Source organism: Notamacropus eugenii, chromosome 1 (assembly GCF_028372415.1).
Source record: "Notamacropus eugenii isolate mMacEug1 chromosome 1, mMacEug1.pri_v2, whole genome shotgun sequence".
In the NCBI taxonomy this organism is placed as follows: Eukaryota; Metazoa; Chordata; class Mammalia; order Diprotodontia; family Macropodidae; genus Notamacropus; species Notamacropus eugenii.
In genome coordinates, this window is record NC_092872.1 from 393,866,756 (window position 1) to 393,887,294 (window position 20,539).

General features: G+C 35.9%; 1 pseudogene; it reads right to left on the minus strand.

The window, feature by feature from the left end:
* Positions 1-229: 229 nt before the first annotated feature.
* LOC140526117 (large ribosomal subunit protein uL2-like) lies at positions 230-992 on the minus strand (annotated as a pseudogene).
* Positions 993-20,539: the final 19,547 nt, after the last annotated feature.

Genomic DNA, 20,539 nt, shown 5'->3' on the forward strand with positions numbered 1-20,539 from the left:
GGAACAGAGGTCCAGAAAGGTTATGACTTGTCCAAAGTCCCATAGTTATTTAGCAGAGACAATAGGATGGCCATTGTTGTTGTTGTTTGGTTGTTTTAATCATTGACTCTTTGTGACTGCATTTGGAGTTTTCTTGGCAAAGACACTGGAGTAGTTGCCATTTCCTTCTCTGATTCATTTTATTTTTTTCCAGTTCCTAAAATAATTTTTATTGGCAGGATTCTGTACTTTAATTCTCCTTCTCCTGTCCAGTCTTGATACCCTGGAGTCAACCAGTATGCTGGGCAACGATGACTGACCTTTCAACAAGCTGGGGAGTCTCTTCAAATGGTGAATGGTTTTCTAATATGCTGGTGATTACCTCCTCCGGAGAGATATTCCACAGGACTCATGGCCACATTCTGGAGATGAGGCCAGCACTTTCTCTTGGCCTTGTATTTGTGGACTGCATTAAGGATGGGTTAATCAATACGACCTCCTCCAGCAAGAACCCCATCCACAATTCTGTTTGCAGAGGAGCTCACTTTCTTAGAGTCTGACGGTAAATTCACCTGTGTTTTCTTGGCTTCAGGTTTGTGGGAAATCACTGTGGCATAGTTTCCAGATTCATGGCCAAGCTTATGACAGTTCCCAGGTTTTTCTTCAAGACAACACACTATGGTCCCTTCAGGCATAGTGACAACTAGGAGGACATTGCCAATGTTAAGCTGAACTTTCTTACCACAGTACACAAACTGGCCTGTATGAGTGCCTTCCACAGCAATGAACAACTTTGACCTCTTTTTAATTTGGTAAGGATCTCAGAGAGTTACTTTTGCAAGAGGAGCTGCTTGGCTTGGATCATGAATTATGTCCTTTACAACACCCTTAATGTAGTCATGCCTCTTGGCGAAGTTGACAGCCTGGAGCTTGGTGGCTCCTTTTCTGTGCTTCACGTGAATGTGGAAGAGAGAGCCCACACCCTTCTTTTGATCACCAATCACTTGGCCCATCTTGCATGATCTGCCTCTGGACTTGCTAGAAAGAACTCTAACTTATTTTAAAGAAGAACTAAGGCAAACAGGGTTAAGTGACTTGCCCAGAGTCACACAGCTAGTAAAATGTCTAAAGCCACATTTGAACTTAAGAAGATGTCTTTTATGCCTGCATATCACTTTATCCACTGCACCCCCTTGCTGTCCAATAATTAAGTGGCAGAGCTCAGATTCAAACTTTTTGTGTTGCTCAGTTGTGTCTAACCATTCATGACCCCTTGGGCCTTTTGTCCGTGGGTTTTTCCTGGCAAAGGTACTAGAATGGTTTACTATTAGATTAAGAGAAACAGATTGAGTGACTTGCCCAAGGTCACATAGCTACTAAGTGTCTCAGGCTAGATTTGACTTTCCTGTCACCTTCCAATGCTCTGTACACTAAGCTACCTAGCTGCCTCCTATGGATGGCCATATGATCCTCCAAATCCAGCATTCTTCCCAACAAGAAACATACTAATCCAGTAGAAGCTGAACCAAGGTAATCATTCACACAATAACATGAATCTATTAATGGTATATATAATAAATTAGAATGCTTAATAATAATAGTATTAAACATAGGTCACTCAATTATTCTGATAAAGGTCAGAGTACCAGATTAGCTTTTCTAGGACCAGTCAGGCAGATCTAGGCATAAATCCAGGTCTATTATTTTCTTGGGAGAGAGGGAGAGAGAGAGAGAGAGAAGTGAAGTGGGGCAGAGAGGAGAGGAGAAAAAAATATTAAGACAGTGGGGCCACGTCTCCATTCTTCTATTCAATCTGAAGAGACTTTTTTTTTATGGAGGAACAAAGGGAAAGGGACAAGAACAATTCTTAGAGGTGCTTACTTTGACCTCATTAGCAAGCAAAAGCAAGAGATGAAGCCAAATTCAGGGCAAAATTCAAGAATATCTGTCTACTACTTCTGATTAAACCAGGTTATGGAGTGCTGGTCTAATTGATCTTTCTATTCTACCGACTTGAAGATGATATAACACCTATATACACTGGAAGTTCTGCCAGGAAGAAGTCAGTTTGGAAAGAGTAAAATCTTATCCCCACTAACTGGAATATCCATTCTTTCCTCAGGAACCATTTTTCTGTATCAAGAAGTTCTAGTCTTATGCCAAGGATAGAAGGCTACCTCCTCAAAACCTTTGGAGAACATTCCTGTAAAGGCATGAACTAGGAGGAGGAAGGGCAAATTGTTCTACCATTGTCTCCTCATACAATTAGGTACACTTTCAGTAGATAGGATTTGGAGGGGCAGATTCTTTTATGATTTGTTATCCCCAATCAGGAGATATCAACTCTTAAGTATTCCATGAGCATGGAAAGTGGGGAAGTAAGGATATTCCATAACATTCTTTCTTTTGATTGATATTCATCATCATTATCACTACTATACCAATATGAGAAGACCTGAGAACACCTATCAATCTCTTCACTTGGAAAAGAGAATAAGCATTGGCTGGAGTGATTTCTAGCTTCTTTTGGTCTCTTCTTCATAGTGATTGATTTATTTTGCTTAAACTTTTTAAAAGAAATTGATGTAATCTCTGTTGATGTGTGGTTATGTATATGTTTATCATTTCTGTACACAGAAGGATACAAATAGATATTTGTTGAATGAATGGATGATGTCCCAACAATAAAGTTATTTCAACTAATCTCATGGGATTCATTGATATTTACAGTTGGAAGGGAGCTTAACAGACATTGAGTACAACCCATTCATTTTACAGGTGAGGAAGCTAAGACAAAGAGAGCTTAAATGGTTTGCCAAAGATCAGGCGTGTTTTAAGTGGGAAAAGTGGGACTCTGGTCCAGCTTCTGTCTCCCAATCCAGTACCCCTTTACCACATCATTTGGGTAACATGTTGTACAATATGATAGTAGAGTTGAAATGTTGCAGCTATGTTGTCTTCCTGATAGGATTGAATTCATATATTCATGCAAGATAGTGAGATCTCTCTGACCTCTAGTTCTGGATATAATTTCATTTTATCATGGATGCCATATTACCTTTGAAATATAATGATAATTCTAGCTTATATTTTTATAACACTTTCTGATTACAAAACATTTTACATATATTGTTTCATTTTATGCTTCCAATTTCTCTACTGATACTTGTATGACTGTAGGTTATTTATTTAATATCTCCAGGGCCTTAGTTTTCTCATTGTATAAAGAGGGAGTTCAACTAGATAGAAAAAGCTAAAGTCTCTTCCAACTATATGTCTGTGTTCCTATGAAGGAAGCTGTTACCTGGGGAGAACAAAAACAAAGCCAAAACAAAACAAAAACCCAAGGCTCAGAAAAGTGAAGGGAATCACCAGGCTTCCAGAGTTAGCAAGGGTGAAGCTCAGATTCTTGTTCCCTTGACTTTATAGACAGTGGCTTAGCTGTTACATTAATCAGTTAACAAGCATTTACTAAACTCATATTCTGTGTCAGGTACTGGGTTAAATAATGGGAAAGCAAAGGCAAAAAACAAACAAAAAACCAGACCATTCCCTCTAGTAACTTAAATTCTAATGTGGGAGACAGCATACATACATGCACACATATAAGTATATATATGTACATGTATGAATATTACATAGGGAAGAGAATAAACATATATATGTATAAATAAACCAATACATGAATGAATGAATAAATAAATATACATATACACACACACATATGTATGTGTGTGTATATGTATATATATATGTATATAAAACATCAATTTACGAGTAACCTGATTTATGCTGGACAAGAAAAAATTTTCACAAAATTTGAGCTGCAGTATGAACAAAAACAAATAAAAATTCACAGTATGAACATCATGTTTGGACTTGAATTGCTTGTAAATGGGTGACCTTTAACGATAATGCAATGTCACATCCTGTGACATTCTGAAAAAAATTTCAAAAACAGGTGTCGTTGCATAGATTCCTAGTCAGAAACGAATGTAAAGAAGAAAAAAGCAGTGCGTCAAAACATGAAAGTGATTCTAAAAAATGAAAAATAAGTGAAGGCAGAGAGAACACTCTGGATGTTGACGTCCCCAATGTTGTCATAGAAGGAGATTCTCCTTCCAAGTATTAACCTTTCCTCCTCCTCCTCCCTCTAATCTCCCTCACACCAGCCACAAATTTTCTCAAAGTTAAAGTGCAGGTTAATTTATTATATTTTCAGTTTATATTCTGTACTAATCACTGCTATTGTATTTCAGGCCCATTATGGAGAAAAAACTTACTTAAAATTATAAATAATTATTTTTACATGAATATTTTTGAAGATGTGGTACTGATCATCCGACTTTACATTATTTCCTTTGGGAAAATTTGCTCTGCCATATGAATAAATCACATGATGAGAAGAATCTTGGAATGAGTTAAATTTGTAAACTGAGGTTCTACTCTGTGTGTGTGTATGTATGTATGTATTCACATATATATGTATAATACATAGGTAAGGGAATATATACTTAAGTACCTGCTATGTACCAAGTATGCTAATTTTTTTAACAGATATTTCCTCATTTGACCCTCACAGCTACCCTATGAGAGAGTTGCTATTATTCTCCCTATTTTGTAGTTAAGAAAACTGAGATAGGCAGAGATTAAGTCATTTACTCAGGGTCACATGGAAGGTTACACACAGAGTAGATTAAAGGTATTCTTAGAGAGGAAGCCTCTAGCAATTTAGGGAACTGAGACAAAAAAAAACCCAACTGCCTTAGATGGTATCATCTGAACTAAATCTTAAATGAAACCAGGGCTTCCAAGGGAGGGAGGTCAGGAATTATACTTTAAGCATGCAGGACAGCCAATGAAAATACATGGAACTGAGAGATGGAAAATTGTATATGAGGAAGGGTGTAGCGGTAGGCAGTATGACTGGAGCGAAGAGTATGAGAAGGGGAGTGAAATGTATGACTGAAAAAGTGGGAAGAAAAATAGGGGGTATTGAAGTTTATTGAGTAGTGGAGGTGACATGGTGAGACCTTTGCTTTAGGAAAATCACTTTGGCAGGCAAGTCAGAATAGATCAGAGTGGGGAAAGTCTTGAGGCAGTGAGATCAATTAGAAGGTTATTGCAGTAATGGAGAGAAAAGGATGTTTATGAGAAATATTGTGAAAGTAAAAAAAAAGATAAGATTTGACAACACATTGGATATTGACATTACAACTGTCTACAGCACAGTTCACATTGTCTTAATGTACAGAATTCTAGTGATTTGGAGCACAGGAGTTAAAGTTCACAATGAACTTTAGTCTATATTTAATGACACATTAAACTTTGATGCTTCTCATGGAATATATTTTGCAGAAATATGACCATAAATTCATATAGTAGGTGACAATTCAGCAAGTTAATTAAGCATGCACTTTTTAATGTTTTAATGTTTAAATGTATGTGCATTTAACCTATTATCTTTTGTTAAAACCTGTGTGCAGCCTTTATTATTTGTAAGGAAATGATCCTCTTCTGGATTTATGATAAGCCTTTGAATACCACCCCACTTTGCTACAGAGCAAAGTATATTTTTTACTTCCTTTGCCTAAAATATACATGCATCTACCATATGAATTTGAATCATTACCCCACTGTTTTTGAGAAGACAATTTCTTAAAGAAGAACTCTGCATTAGAGAATTTCAACCAGACTTCTGGGATGTATAGCAAGATGCAAGAACCATCATAGATGTTTAATTTAGGTTTCTTCAATCCAGATTTCCTTGAACATATAGGAAGTTTCCCTTAAGCTCCTTTCTGTGATCAATATGGTACCTTGATCTTAACTGACTTTCTATTGACCAAATTTACTACTATGATACTTTGAGGTTTTATTTTTTTTTCTTGTTTAGAAAACCACCTAAGAATATTACTTAAGTTTTTTGGGGAAAATCCACCTTTTTTTATCTTATAATTATCATAGACTTGCAGAATGGCAGAACTTGATGGGACTGCAATAGATGAGGAAACTGAAACATAGAGAGGGGGAATGACCTGCCTAAGGCTACATAGGCAGCTGAATCAAGACTAGAACTAGAGCATGGATTTCCAGGTCTTTTACTACATCCTTATTCATATCTGTATCCCTCTCCTTAAATTATCTTCACTTTTCCCAGTTTTGACATCCTTTCTGTTTCTCTTCTACCTTACTTTTTCCAGATGTTTCTGCCTTTAAACAAAAGGCATTTACTTGAAAAGTATATAAATCTAAGTTTCATCGTTTGGATTATGCTTTGAATGAATAAGAACAGCTCTTTAATTGAAGGATTTTGTAAAGTGAATACATTGACTTCTGGATTTATTAAGTTTTAAACCATTATGCCACCTACTCTTATTTTTCATATATATATATATGTACATACATACATACATATAAATGTACATAATACATATATGCTTATACACATACATACACATATTATACATACATATATAAAATATGTATAAATGTATAAGTATGAATATAAATACATACACACACATATACAGATGTGGCTTTGACTTGTGTTAGTGGAATATAAGTTCTGGCAAATTCTGACAAGCTGAAAATGGTTTGAGTATTGACCCAGTGATGGAAAATGTGCTGTTCGTGCAAGGATCATAAAAATTAAGTGTGAAGAGACCAGCCCTCTGTCCTTGTTCGCTGAAGCTTCTTTTCTAAAAGCATTCCAGTGGGCTTGAGTTATTACCCTAGGTTATCATTTCCTTTAGATCATCATCACAAAAAGTCATTCATAGTAAACAGGTTTATTCTGTCTTCTCTAGGAGACTCTTCTTTTTCCTCTTTGAACTCCTTCATCATTAGTCATTTAATTTTATTGTTCAGAAAACCTCGAATCTGTTCAATTGAAGAGCATTGCTTGGTAAGGAAGGGGTTAGCTAAGTTTGGTGCCTCACTGCAGCGAATGTAATAGTCTGGGTTTTATACCATTATGTCCCTATAAAGCATGCTGTACATCTACTAACAAGACTGCCATTCATTTTTTCAATAAATCCTGCACAGGGGTATTAGGGTCTGTGAACTGACAATTGATTTACTGCCTGGAAAATTATTCTTTATTGATTTATATTACATGAAGGCGACTGCAAATCTATAGTGGCTCTAATCAGAGAGAAAATGCTAAAGTTAGTGTCATTCTTATTTAGTCAAGCAATTCCAAGTGGGAGAATTGGTTTAGTACCTCTAGGTGACATCTACATATTATTCAATTATGACTTTCAGTAATCCATGAATTATAATACATAAAAGCTGGTGAGATCAGGACAATTAATTATTTTTTGATAATAAGAAGTGTCTTTTGTGCAAGCAAGTGTTTTAAATGTCAAACTACTCTTCTCCTTTCTATGTGGGACTATACAACCAGACTTGATTTTAATGAAGATTCTGATTTTTTATCCCATCCAATTTATTATCTACATATTAAAAATGGAAAATCATTTTGAAATATATTTTAAAGTAAGAAGCACTGTTACTTAGGTGACAGTTCAGGAAAGTTTTTTTTTTAATTAGAAAGTTTACTTAATTTTTTATTAACAACTTTCAATAAGTTTTATAGATTTAGAAAATTTTAAAGAGATCCTATAGTCCTTACATCTGATTTCTGGGAGGATTGTGACCAAATGATCACAGAGTATTTATAATCACATCCTTAAAAGTCCCAAGGAAGGCAACTACAACTTCCTTTAAACAACCTGTTTCAAGCCATGTGTCCCTTCCTGAATTCTAACTGAAATCCTTCTCTCAATTTAAGCTAAGCTCAACTGAAATAAATCCCCCTCTACTGGTCACCAACAGGTTATATAGTGAAGTTTGAGACCATTGTTCCCATAGGGATTAGAATTTTTGAAATGTCACGTACATTGTTCTTAAGCTATCTTAAGAGGCAGAAATGATTTATAAACATATAATGTTGTTATTTTTCCAAATGATGTGCTAGTTTGTTTATGTCTAAACACAATAGCAATAGATCCATAATCAAATCAACTGTTTAAAAATCTAAATATTTTAAATAGAAGCTGTGGGTGCTGGCATGTCAGTGTTAGCCTCAGCATACTATCTGTCGTGTTTGATATCACTCATAGGCTGTGGTACTGCTTTGATACATCTCCCATTTGCAGTCATCTTTCAATTCTTTTATAGTGATAGGTGTGTGTGTGTGCGTGTAGGGTGGGGTACAGATGCCAGTCTGCACAGTTCCAAATCCTTCTTGCTCCAGAATTCCAGAGGTACTCATTTCTTGACTCACTCAACTTATACTTTGGCCTCTAATTCTAATGCTTCCAGACAATTTTCTTTTATTGATATTTGAGCTTTTTTATTTGTTTGTTTTCTTTCTTTTGTGGTAAGCCACTGATTCTTACATTATGTCTTATCTATGTCTTTGAGGTCAGCTGTCTCTATTTAGAAAGATCTCATGTGTTCTTCAAATATGACGTCTTGATTTTCTCTTAACATTTCATTTTGCATCATTCTTTTGGATTTTGTCCTCTTCAGTTTCCTTTTTCAATACATCCAATGTTTTGCTGAGCTTTGCAGCTTCTCTTCTAAAACATTTATCCACCTTCTAAATTACTCATTAGAAACTCTAATTTTATACCATTGAAAAATAATGCGCATAGAAGATAGAAAGTGGGTGTCACAGTTAGAAAGACCTACACTTCTGACACATTCAGTTTAAGTCATTCTGGGCAAATCACTTAAGTCTTTAGGTCATTAAGTTGTAGGGAAGGTGCTAATTTACAATTGTAAAAAGGTTATCCTCAATTGGAGCTCTCTACACTGACAAAAACCATAGGTTTTATTTTATTATTTCTACTTTCATTTCTCTCAGACTTTATTTTAATCTTTCTGAAATTTCTTGTAATTGTTCCTTTTTTTCTTTTCTAGAGTTTTCTTATTAATGAAAAATTTCTTTCTTCTGGAGATTTTTTTCTCACATTCTCTGACACTGTATCTACTCTCACAAAGAAATTTCCACAACAATTCTTTATTGTATATGGAACTTTGTTGTTGTTGTCATATATTATTTTCTAGAGTCTCCTTACTATGTTTCTCTACCCTTTGGTTTTTTTTCATCCAACTCATGGTGGATATTTTCTTGTAATAATTTTCTGCTCCTATTTTTATTGTTGCTTTTGAACTTATTTGGCATATTTCTTGGAAAGCTGAAGTAATGAAGAGGAGCAGGGAGGGCTTATATATAATCACAGATTAATCCATCTTACCAAAACTACCTTCTAGCAACTTCTGTTTTGAAGAAAAAGAATCTTCATGCCTTACCCCAAATGAAAAGTATGTCATATAAATTCAATGAAAGCCAAATGCACTGACCACGTCAGAGTTAAGCAGTAGCTGAGGAAGAGTTGTTTCACACTCTATAACACAGTAAAAAGCATAATTTTACTATTCTTTAAATCATGCTTCAAACAACAACAAAAAAAGTTACAAGTGAGAAGAGGAACGTATTGAATCTGGAATCAGAGCAGACAATGTGCATCTCCCCAAATGGCTTTGATTCCAGAAAACCCAGACTCATTTTGTTTTCCTCACATCTGCCTCTTAATTATGAGTGGGATAAGGTGTGTGTGTGTGTGTGTGTGTGTGTGTGTGTGTGTGTGTGTGTGTGTGTGTGTGAGGGAACAGGACTTTATGTGCCATTAAGCTTACTTTACCAGCTACACTTGCATGCAGCTGAAACTATGGGATTATGTAGGAGGTCAGAATAAGAAACACAAGGTCCTTGGAAGACAGATTTTTTTTTCTATTTCAGTCTGCTACTTATCACTTGTGGTCTGAAGTTTCTCAGCTCAAGGAATCTTTGTTTAGGCATAGGGAAGCTATCTACACCATCTCCCAGTCAACTAAAATAAAAGCAATACATTCTCCTCAATAGCACCTAATTTTACACATTTCCACCCCCCGAATCCACAAATAGATATTTTACTTACACCATAATGCAATAGTCAATTCAGTATCCTTTCCTTCATTCTGTCCCTTTCCCCCAAAAGAATGGAAATACTGGATCTTTAAAAACCAAAAACTTGATTTCTTTGGGTTGTTGTAGACAATTTAATGAAAATGCTACTGAAATGCCTTTTCCTCTATGAAAACTAGTAAATCAATTACAAAAGCAATTTCCTTACACAGTATGATTTTATTGTGTTTGACCAGGGCATTTGATAAGTATTAGTTCTTGCTGAGAGCAAAGAGTAAATTTTATTTCAAGCTTTTCTTTCATGTGCACAGAGAAAGAAGCATCAGAAGGGCAGTTGGACATGGGCCTTTCATGGTTGGTGTACACAGAAAGATGAGTAACACAACCTAGCAGTCTGGTTGGCTTTTGTTTGTAGAGAGAAAAGTGAGAGCAGGATTAAAAAAAAAAACAACACAGCTAATAAGAGATAGAATAGCTATGGTGGTCTTTTGTACCCAGGATCATTTTCTAAAGAATAGACTTGATTTTGCTAAGATTATTATTTTTTTCTCTTTTTTGTTCATTTCCAGGAGAATAACTTTTTCTCTTCCTTTAACTAGCACTAGCTGGTGCATAAAACCTAAGGCTGGAAGTCAGAAGATAGCTGTTGGGGTTTATTTGTTTGTTTTTGTTTTTCCTAATTTCTCTCACTTGGATTGGTGGCGAGAGAAGTAATGTTGACAAGCGTTCATTAACTGTGGAAGCAGCTATGTGGGGTAGTAGATAAAGTGCTGGGCCTGTGATCAAGATAACCTGAGCTAAAATCCTGCCTCAGACGTTTGCTTAGCTACATAACTCTAGGCAAGTCATTTCACTTCCCTCAACCATAGTTTACTTTTATAAAACACAGAAAATTGTACTGATTTTACAGGATTGTTGTGGGAATCAGATGAGATAAAATGTAAAATACTTTACAGAACTTTAAGTCTTATATTGAGAGAGATGAGAGAGATATATACACAGAGACAGAGAAAGAGAAGAAAAGAGAAGTGGAGAAAAGGAAAAAGAGAAAAGAGAGAAGGAAAAAAGAGAATAGAAGAGAGCAAAGAGAAAAAGAAGAAAAAGAAGAAATGAAAATAGAAGGGAAGAGAATGGAAGAGAAAGAAGAGAGAAGAGAAGAGAAAGAAGAGAGAAGAAAAGAGAAGGTAGTGAAGAAGGAGGAGGAGGGAGAGAGGCACAGAGAGAGAGACAGAGAGAGACAGAGACAGAGAAAAGGCAAGTACTATAGACCTATTTTGGTATCATGCTAAGTCTTGTGGGAGATTCAACGAAACAGAAGATCTGTTGTATAGTCTCTAATATTGAAGAATTTAAAATATGTATATTTTTAGGAAAATGCATGAACAAATCAAAGTCACATAATCATAAGATAATACCATTATATGTGATGTAAAATTGAAAGAAAGAAAAAAAGAAGAAATTATTCCAGGTAGGGAACACAATATAAACAAAGACACAGACGAGTTTGGACATGTGGTATGACAGATTCTATAGTAGAGAGTACTGTCAAAAAATTAGAAAAAACAACAACAAAACCCAGAGATGATCTAGTTCAATGTGTTAAAAAAAAAAAAAAAAAAGAATTGTGATCCCTTCTACAATGTGACTGACAAGTAGGCCTTGGGTCTTTCTTTGAAGACTTCCAGTGAAAGAAACACATTTCCTACTAAAGTAGACACTTTCAATGGTTTTAAATGTTTTAGAAAGTACTTTCTTTTTCTTATTTTCATCCTAAATCCACCTATCTGAGACTTATACTCACTACTCCTAGATCTACCCTAAAAGACCAAATGAAATAATTTTAATCTTTTTTAAAAATTTCCTATATGAAAGACTTCCAAATATATGACCCAATGAGTTTCCTATAAATTTTCTGTGGAGGGTCCACACAAAATGTGGAAGACCTGTATTTGGATAATATTAATATTGAGAATAGCTTGTGTTTATATAGCTTTTAAAGTTTCCAATGTGCTTTGCGAATATCTCATTTTTTTCTCTCACAGCAATCAGAGGAGGTAGGCACTATTGTTATCCCCATACTATTGGTCAGGAAACTGAGGCAGATAAGGGGTTGTGGTTTATCCAGTGTCACACAGCTAGGAGTCCAAATCTGAACTCTCGTCTTTATGATTCCAAGTCCAGAAGTCTGTCTACTGTGTCACCTCTCTGCTTCCATTATACCAATCTCTCTTAACATTTTGGGGGTACCAATAGAACACAGGGTGCTATTCATATATTAGCCCTTTCTTTATGTTTCTTGTCCCTTTCCTTTATGATGACTTATGTTCCATTGTTGGTGTACAATTCTTTGCAAAAGTGCTAACTACTACATGGGCATGTAAGAAAGTGTATTCTAGTTCATAAGCTTTGGTTTAAGAAACTGATAGAGCTAGTTAAAATTCTTTATGCAGTACTCATCAAAGACTACCAGATTTTATGCTTCCCTCCACTCACATCTATTCCCAGTGTACCACTATGTTTAGTGGCTTGTCACGCATGCTGTTTCCCAAATGTTTTTGAAATAGATTAAAAAACAAACCAAAAAAAAAAAAAAAAAAAACCCAACCAAAACTGGCAAAGGACGAGAGCAATGATTTGAAAATTAAGAGTTACGAAAGGAATAAAAATGATTTCTGGTGATATTTTTAAATAGATGGAGTGTTGGTCAAGTGGAAATAGTTCTAGAAGATATCCAGAGGGCTAAAACTGTAGCGAGTAAGGCTTAAAACAAAGGCCACATTTGAAAAGGAAACTGGAAACAGTCTATAAGAAGTCATTCAAAATTCACAGCCAGTTGACTTTAAAAAGTCAAAATTAGCACTAAAACTTATTATTTACCTCCTTTAGCATTTGAAGAGGAATGCCCTTTGGTTATTAAGGTGTACCATGTCTTTGAATATGGCATATCTTTGCATAAGGCTCTAATAGAGCTGTCCCTTGGTATTTGAGGTCCTGCGCTATCCTACTCTGCCCAAAGAAGAAAGTGCTTCCTTTTGTTATTATCCAAAGAGCCCCAATGCTAACATAAATCACTAATGTGGAAATAGAAATATTTGAGTCAACATTAAATGACCTTGACTATGCTGCTCATAGGTTTTTCTGTGCCTCATATATTATAGGTAATTACACATTAGTAGAAGAGAGCTTCTTTCCTCCTGAGTCATCACTGGAGAGCAAGTGATTTCACTTAGGGCAGTGCTGCAGTAAGGTATATTAATATAAGCTTAATTTGTGGTAATTGAAGGAGCAATAAAGAATTATCTCTGAAATATTTTATTCCCAGGACTGTCTAACTGCTTAAATTCTGGAGGTCCCCTTTTGGTCACAGTATAAAATATCCCATTTGAGCCCAACAGGATCTGGGCATAATTAGCTTCTGGCAGTCAACAATGCTGTGTGCAGTCATTTGCTGCATCTCTTGGATGCATTTTTATTAGTCAAATCATCAAGTAACCTTATTTGTTATTCCAGATAAAGGCATTTTGATCTCATTAACATGGGTAATTTTATTTAAACTTATGTAGTCAAACAACGGCCAAAACTCCCTTTATGACAATTAAGATATTTTTTTCCTGGTGACCTACTGTACAATTAAGATACCATTCAAATCAGTAAATTTATGAGAATATTAACACACTAATTAGATTACAAACACATCCTCTTATTTCTGAAATGGTTATGATTTAATTGACTTGTTTAAACTAATTTTAATTTCCCAGTGCAATTATAATTCATCATTAATTGAACTTATTTACACGAACAAATAGTGATATTGCACTCCCTTATTCCATCTAGTACAAGTTACAAGTGAGAAGCACATCACAGGCATAGATTAGGGGCTTTGTATGTATCTCTTAGTCTCTCACCAGACATGGCAGTGATGATGGCGTAATATGCATTTCCTACAACAGTTCTGGTATAAAAAAGCTGGTTGGGATATGTCTGAGAGTAAATAAGATGGAATCTATCCTGCAATTTTTCAGCATTTTGCAAGCAGTGAAAAATGTTCTAGACATTGCACAAAAATGAAGAAAGTCATGAATAGATTGGTTACTCATTTGGTCAGTAACATGTAGATTCTTTTGTGACATATAGAGGCCAATAATATGGGCATGAGGCATATTAATGGGGAATGTGTATAGAGTTCAGAATGTTGGCATTTTGCCTTAATGCATAATATGACTGATTCTTTTGTCAAAAGAACACAATGGATGGATTATTTTGTGAAGGAATGTACCAAATATTATGAGAAAAGATTTTAACTAGCCTATGTTGTCAGATTATGATACATGCGACTCCCAGCTCTGCTATAAATTGGCTGAGATGCTGTTAGATTATAATCTTCTTAAGGACAAGTGCCTTGTCTTCTTCCTGTTAGTTAGGTATCCTGCACATTATTTCATCAGGCACTAAATCAATATTTGTCTAGTGAACTGATGCAAACATTATTGCAAATGCGATTGATGAACTGGGGAAATAGCACTGAAATTCTGTGGGGAGCTTAATTCCTCTAGTTCTGGTCAGGTGACAACTTGAGAGGCTGTCTTTCCTGTCATCACTTCTTACCCTACCCTCCCTCTCCTACTCCTTTCTTCTTAAAATCCTTTGTGGTGTATAGAGGTTTAACAGGCAGAAGAAATAGGAGGAGCAAAATAGGGAAGGGGTAACAGTGCACAAGTGGGGCCGTTTCAGTTCCTTTCCTCCCTAACATTTTATCTCTTAAATTAAGAAACTTGTGCATTTTATGAGATAAAGAATTCTTAAGTGAAAATCTGGAGACCTGAGGTTGAATTCTATCTTTGCCACTAAATGGCACATGAAACTCAGTGAATAATTTTACCTTTCTTGGCTTCACTTTCTTCACGTCTAAAATTAATTGAATAGACAATATCTAATGTTTAGCACTGACATTCTATGATTTTTATAACATTCTGAATTGTATATAAACTCAGCATTATAGGTTCATGTAGGGTAGAGGTACCTAACCCCTTAATTTCAGGATGTCTGTGAACTTGAATGGGAAAAATTACACAGCTTTAGTTTCATTTTAATCCCATGTATTTTTTTTAATTAAAAAAATTTTTTAATTTTTAATGTTTTAAAAATATTATTCTGAGAAGGGGGTCCATAGGTTTCACCAAACTGCCCTAGGGGCCATTATACAAAAAAGGTTAAGAAACCCTGATATAGGGAAATATCTGATAAAAAAATGAGTTGTGATAATTTTCTAATCTATTAAAATGGTATATACTCCCTTCTCTTCTCTGACACTATAGCCACCCTTAGTACAGACCCTTATCAACTCATTCATGGATTGTTGCCATAGCTTGTTGGTTAGTATCCCTGCCTGAAGTCTTTCCCCACTCTAATCCAATTTTCCACTTAGTTATCAAAAAGATCAGGTTTGACCATGTCACTTCCCTATTCAATAAACTTTAGTAATTCCTATCACTTTTAGGATCAAATACATGATCCTCTCTTTGGTGTTCAAAGCCCTGCATAACTTGGCCCCTCCTAGCTTTCTAGTCTTCTTACTTCCATTTACTCTGCAATACAATGACACTGGCATCCTTCTTCATTGCTTCATCTCCCAACTTTGTGCATTGTCATTGGCTGTTTCCTATTCCTGGAGGGCTCACCCTGCCATCTCTACATCCTAGATTCATTGGCTTCCTTCAAGTCTCAAGTAAAGTGTCACCTTCTTTCCGAGTCCTTTCTTAATACTATTGCCTTCTCACTAAGCAATACCCCCAATTTATTGTGTAAGCATCTTATTTGTCCATAATTGTTTGCCTGTTGTCTTCCCTATTAGGTTTTGAACACCTTGAGAGCATGGACTTTTTTTTTTTTTTTGCCTTCTTTGTATCCCCACATTTAGCACATGTTAGGCACTAAGTAAATACAATTTAAGTGACTCCTATTATTCTGTATAATCTTTTATCCCTGTATTTAAATCTTTCATTTAAATAGAGGAAATTTGATGTCATTCTTGCCAAACATTAGTTTAAACAAATACATTTAAGAGGAAAAGGACAGTGAGATCATGGTGAAGGGAGATCATTTCCATCCTGTATTTGTATGGCATATTTGGGCAGTTCCCCTCTGCCCCTAGGCAGATCATGCTGTTTCAAATAAATCTGTTATGCTGTGGTCATATTTATCAATTTCACCAGCTCATTCAATTTAGCTCATATGAAATCCATTTGGGGATGCTGGAGAACGCTTCTCTAATGCATGCTGTTGATTAAAAAGGGCACGATAGCTATGCACCAGAATTGGTAAGAAGTGATAGAGGGAAAAGGCAGCAGAAATTGATATGAGTAATGGTGTCCATCCATGCTGTGAGCAATCCTCTTAAAATTACACTATTGAGTGGATGGGAGAACATACACTAAAAGATCATCTTGAAGTTGCTATCAATCCTGCCTGGACTGCTATACTCTGCATTACAACAGCCTGTCTCCTTACACACATCCCACTGCTATACCATCTAAAGTTATGGAGTAGGTTGTATGCCTGAATTCAGTCACAAAATGAATGTGACAGTCCATTCAGGAGTGAGGTGAAAGACTATAAAGTTCCTGACCCTCAAGAAATCTTACAAAGTAGAAACCTTTATACAAAATATCTAAATGCAAGAAGAATAAAAGAAATTTAGGTATTTTGTTTTCTTTCTATGAACAAGGGCGGGGGGAGGAAATCTAACACTGAAGGATAAAAAAACCACATAAGTAATCTATTTACAGTATTAGTTTCTAAAAATGTACTGTATCATACTTTTAGGACCAATTTTAATGAGTTCCATTCTTCTATGATTCAAAAGCCACAGACTTTATCATTTATCCATATCCTTTAATAGGCATTTACCAATTGAAGAATGCCACAGACACATATTGCCTATTGTACAAATGACTGAATTCCCAAACAGGGTTGAATTTCTCCCCTTTGGATTCTGGAAGTTTCTCCTGTCACCTCCCATCCCCATAGTAAGTGAAGGTGTCTGAGACCTCCTCCTTTTCTATTCAAGAGCTTTGACACCCTCCCTGCTGTTGTCAAATCCTTGTGTCCTTTGCTTAATTACTTAACGATGGTCAGTCTACGCAATTTGCTGGAGAACTAATTTTTTCTTCTTCTGATACTTCAAAGAAAGCTGAGAAGTGGGTCATCCTAGCTAACCACCCATCATCACTTGCCCTAGCCATGAAATCATCCCCTCCTTTCTTCCTGTCATATAATTCCTTAATGACTTTTATTCCTTCCTATTCTTCTTTAAAATTACATATAGGTTATCTGTGGCACTTTGCTCCTGTACGCCATGTTCTTTGCCATTGCCCTCTGTGTCAAGTCAAACCAAGTCAAGAACTTCTTATGAAATACTTACCATATTTCAAGAAATCTCTTCAAGAAAATTATTGAGATCATGGGAAAATTTCATGCAAAAATAGGGATGATAAAAGACAAAAATGGTAAGGGACTTAACAGAAGGAGAAGAGACTATGAAGTGGCAAGAATATAAAAAACTATGTAAGAAACACCTTAATATCACTGATAACCATGATGGTATGATTTCTGATCAAGGTCAAATGTGCTGGGAAATGAAGACAAGTGGGCCTTAGAAAACATTGAGAATAACAAGTCTAGCGGAGGTGATGAAATTCCAGCTGAGCTATTTAAAATCCTGAAAGATGATACTATTAAAGTGCTGGACTTAACAAGCCAACAAATTTGGAAAACTCAACAGGGTTCTCTGGATTGGAAGAGATGAGTTTATGTCACAATCCTAAAGAAGGGCAATGCCAAGAAATGTTCAGATTACCAAAACAATTGTGCTCATTTCACATAAAAACAAAGTTATGTTTAAGATTTTGTAAGCTAGGCTTTAGCAATATGTTTACCAAAAATTACCAGAGAAGTAGGCTGGTTTTAAAGAGGCAGAGGAGACAGAGACCAAATTGCCATGATGTGTTGGATTATGTAAAAATCAAGGGAATTCCAGAAAAAACACCTACTTAACGCTTCACTGACTACACTAAAGCCTTTGACTGTGTGGATCACAACAAAATGTGGCAAGTCCTCAAAGAGATGGGAGTACCAGATCATCTTACTTGTCTCCTGAATAAGCTGTATGTGGACCAAGCAGCAATACTTAGAAATGACAAATGATTGATTTAATATTGGAAAAGGAGTATGACAGGGCTATATATTGTCACCTTATTTATTTGACATATACAGAGTACATCGTGAAATTCCAGTCTAGATGAATCAAAAGCTGGAATTAAGGTTGCTGGGAGAAATACCAACAGTCTCAGATAGGCAGATGATATCATTCTGATGGCAGAAAGTGAAGAAGAATTGAGAAACCTCTTGATGAGAGTGAAAGAGGAGAGTGTAAAAGGTGGCTCAAGGCTTAACATAAACAAACAGGTCTTGGCCACTGGTCCCATCACTTCCTGGCAAATAGAAAAAGGCAATGTCAGATTCTATATTCTTGGGCTCAAAGATCACTATAGATCTTTTTGCAGCTGTGAAATTGCAGCTGTGAAATTAAAAGAAACTTGCTCCTTGGAAGGAAAGTTATGTCAATCTGGACAGCATACTAAAAAGCAGAAACCTCACCTTTGTGACAAGCCTGTATAGTCAAAGCTATGGTTTTTCCAGTAGCAATGTATGGCTTGGAGAGTTAGAGTATAAGAAAAATTTAGCACCCCAGAATTAATGCTTTCAACTTGCGTTGTTGGAGAAGACTTTTGAGAGTCCTTTGGATGGTAAGGACATCAAATCAGTCAATAGTTAAAGAAATTAATTTAGGTTGTTCACTGAAGGTGAAACTTTAATACTTTGGTTGCATAATGAGAAAATGGGACTCAGAGGAAAAAAAAACCTGATGCTGGGAAAGATTGAAGGGCAAAAAAAGAGACGACCAAGGATGACATGGATAGATAGTGTCATGGACGCAATGAACATTAAACGGGACAGACTTTGAGGAATAATGGAAGATAGAAGAATATGGCATGCTATGGTCCATGGAGTCACAAAAATCAGGTGCAAATGAGCAACTGAATAATACATATTCCAGGTGGGGCAGATTGGTGGCCTGGTGGATAGACTCCTGGGCCTGGAGTCAGGAAGACCTGAGCTAAAATTTGACCTCACATATTTAATTACTGTGTGATCCTGAGCAAATCACTTAACCCTATTTGCCTCAGTTCCTCATCTGTAAAATGAACTGGAGAGGGAAATGTCAATTCACTCTACTTTTTTTGCCAAGAAAATCCCAAATGAGATCACAAAGAGTCAAATATGACTAAAAAGTGACTGAACAAGAACCACAAATACTTCAGGTACTGTAATAAGTTCTAAGAATACAAACACAAGCAAAACAAAAAAAAGTCTGTGCTTTCAAGAGTTTTGCATTCTATTGAGGAAGAATGACACATAAAGAAAAGATGAAAAATAGGGACAGGGAAGCATGGGGTAGAGAGAGTAGGATGAGGAGACAGCTAGAGAAAGTGGTTCAGAGATTCATGAGGGGAGCCAGAAGAAGAATGATGGCATGAACATGGCTGGCCTGGATGCTTCCTCAAAATGAAGTTGTGAGAAAAACTGAACAATTAGAAGAAGGTGCTGTGGTGGTAAATTTGTCTTTCAGAATGAGAAGGCTTATGATCCTGATCATGGTGAATGGTTGAGTAATGTTAATTTTTAAATGAATAAAAATGAGTTGGTAGCATAAATAGATTACAGCATTGATGGGTTTTATGGGTTATCCTGAGAAATTAACCACCATTTATAACCTTGTTTGTGGGGAAAATGTTAAAAATAATTGACTTAGGAATGGTCTGTATTCCAAAAGTTTGCTTGTGTTCTTGAAAGCCAGAAGACAAGAAAAAAAGGGAAAGAGGGATCCATGTGAGAGAGATAAAGTGTCATTGCTTTGAACAAAACTGCATGTGTGAACATAATTGTGCCTCTCTTTGCCAAAGAAATTAAAGAACACCATAGTAAAGGCAGTTTTTTTCTGGATATAGGCTCTTTGGAAGTGTGTTGATGAAAGAGTGACAGCCTAAGTGTTTCATAAGCATTACCTCATTGTCAAGAGAAGGTAAGGAAGAGCTGAAGAGTTCCAATTTAATGGCTTGACCCACTGGGCAAAATACGTGTTTGAACATGGATAAAAATCAGTGCAGGACAGACATATCCTTCCATAATTTCACTACTAGAGGGCAGTCACTTGGATGCTAGAGGCCTTCCAAAGTTTTCCTGACATTTTGAGCATACCAGGAGAACATTCTAGCTCTCTGTCATCCTTTTTCCTTCTCTCATGAGTACTATAGTGTGCACCTCCAGCCCACAGCATTGAATAGTATCCAAATCCATGTGAAAAAAGATTTCTTTAATTATATTTTATTATTGTTTTTTAAGAAACATTAACTAATAATGAAGGCAAAAGAAGAATTAGAGAAAGTCAAAGCTGAAAAACATCTTGTGATCATAGGACACCAACGAAGTTTTATTTGTTATTTTCTTCTCTTGTGCATTTTC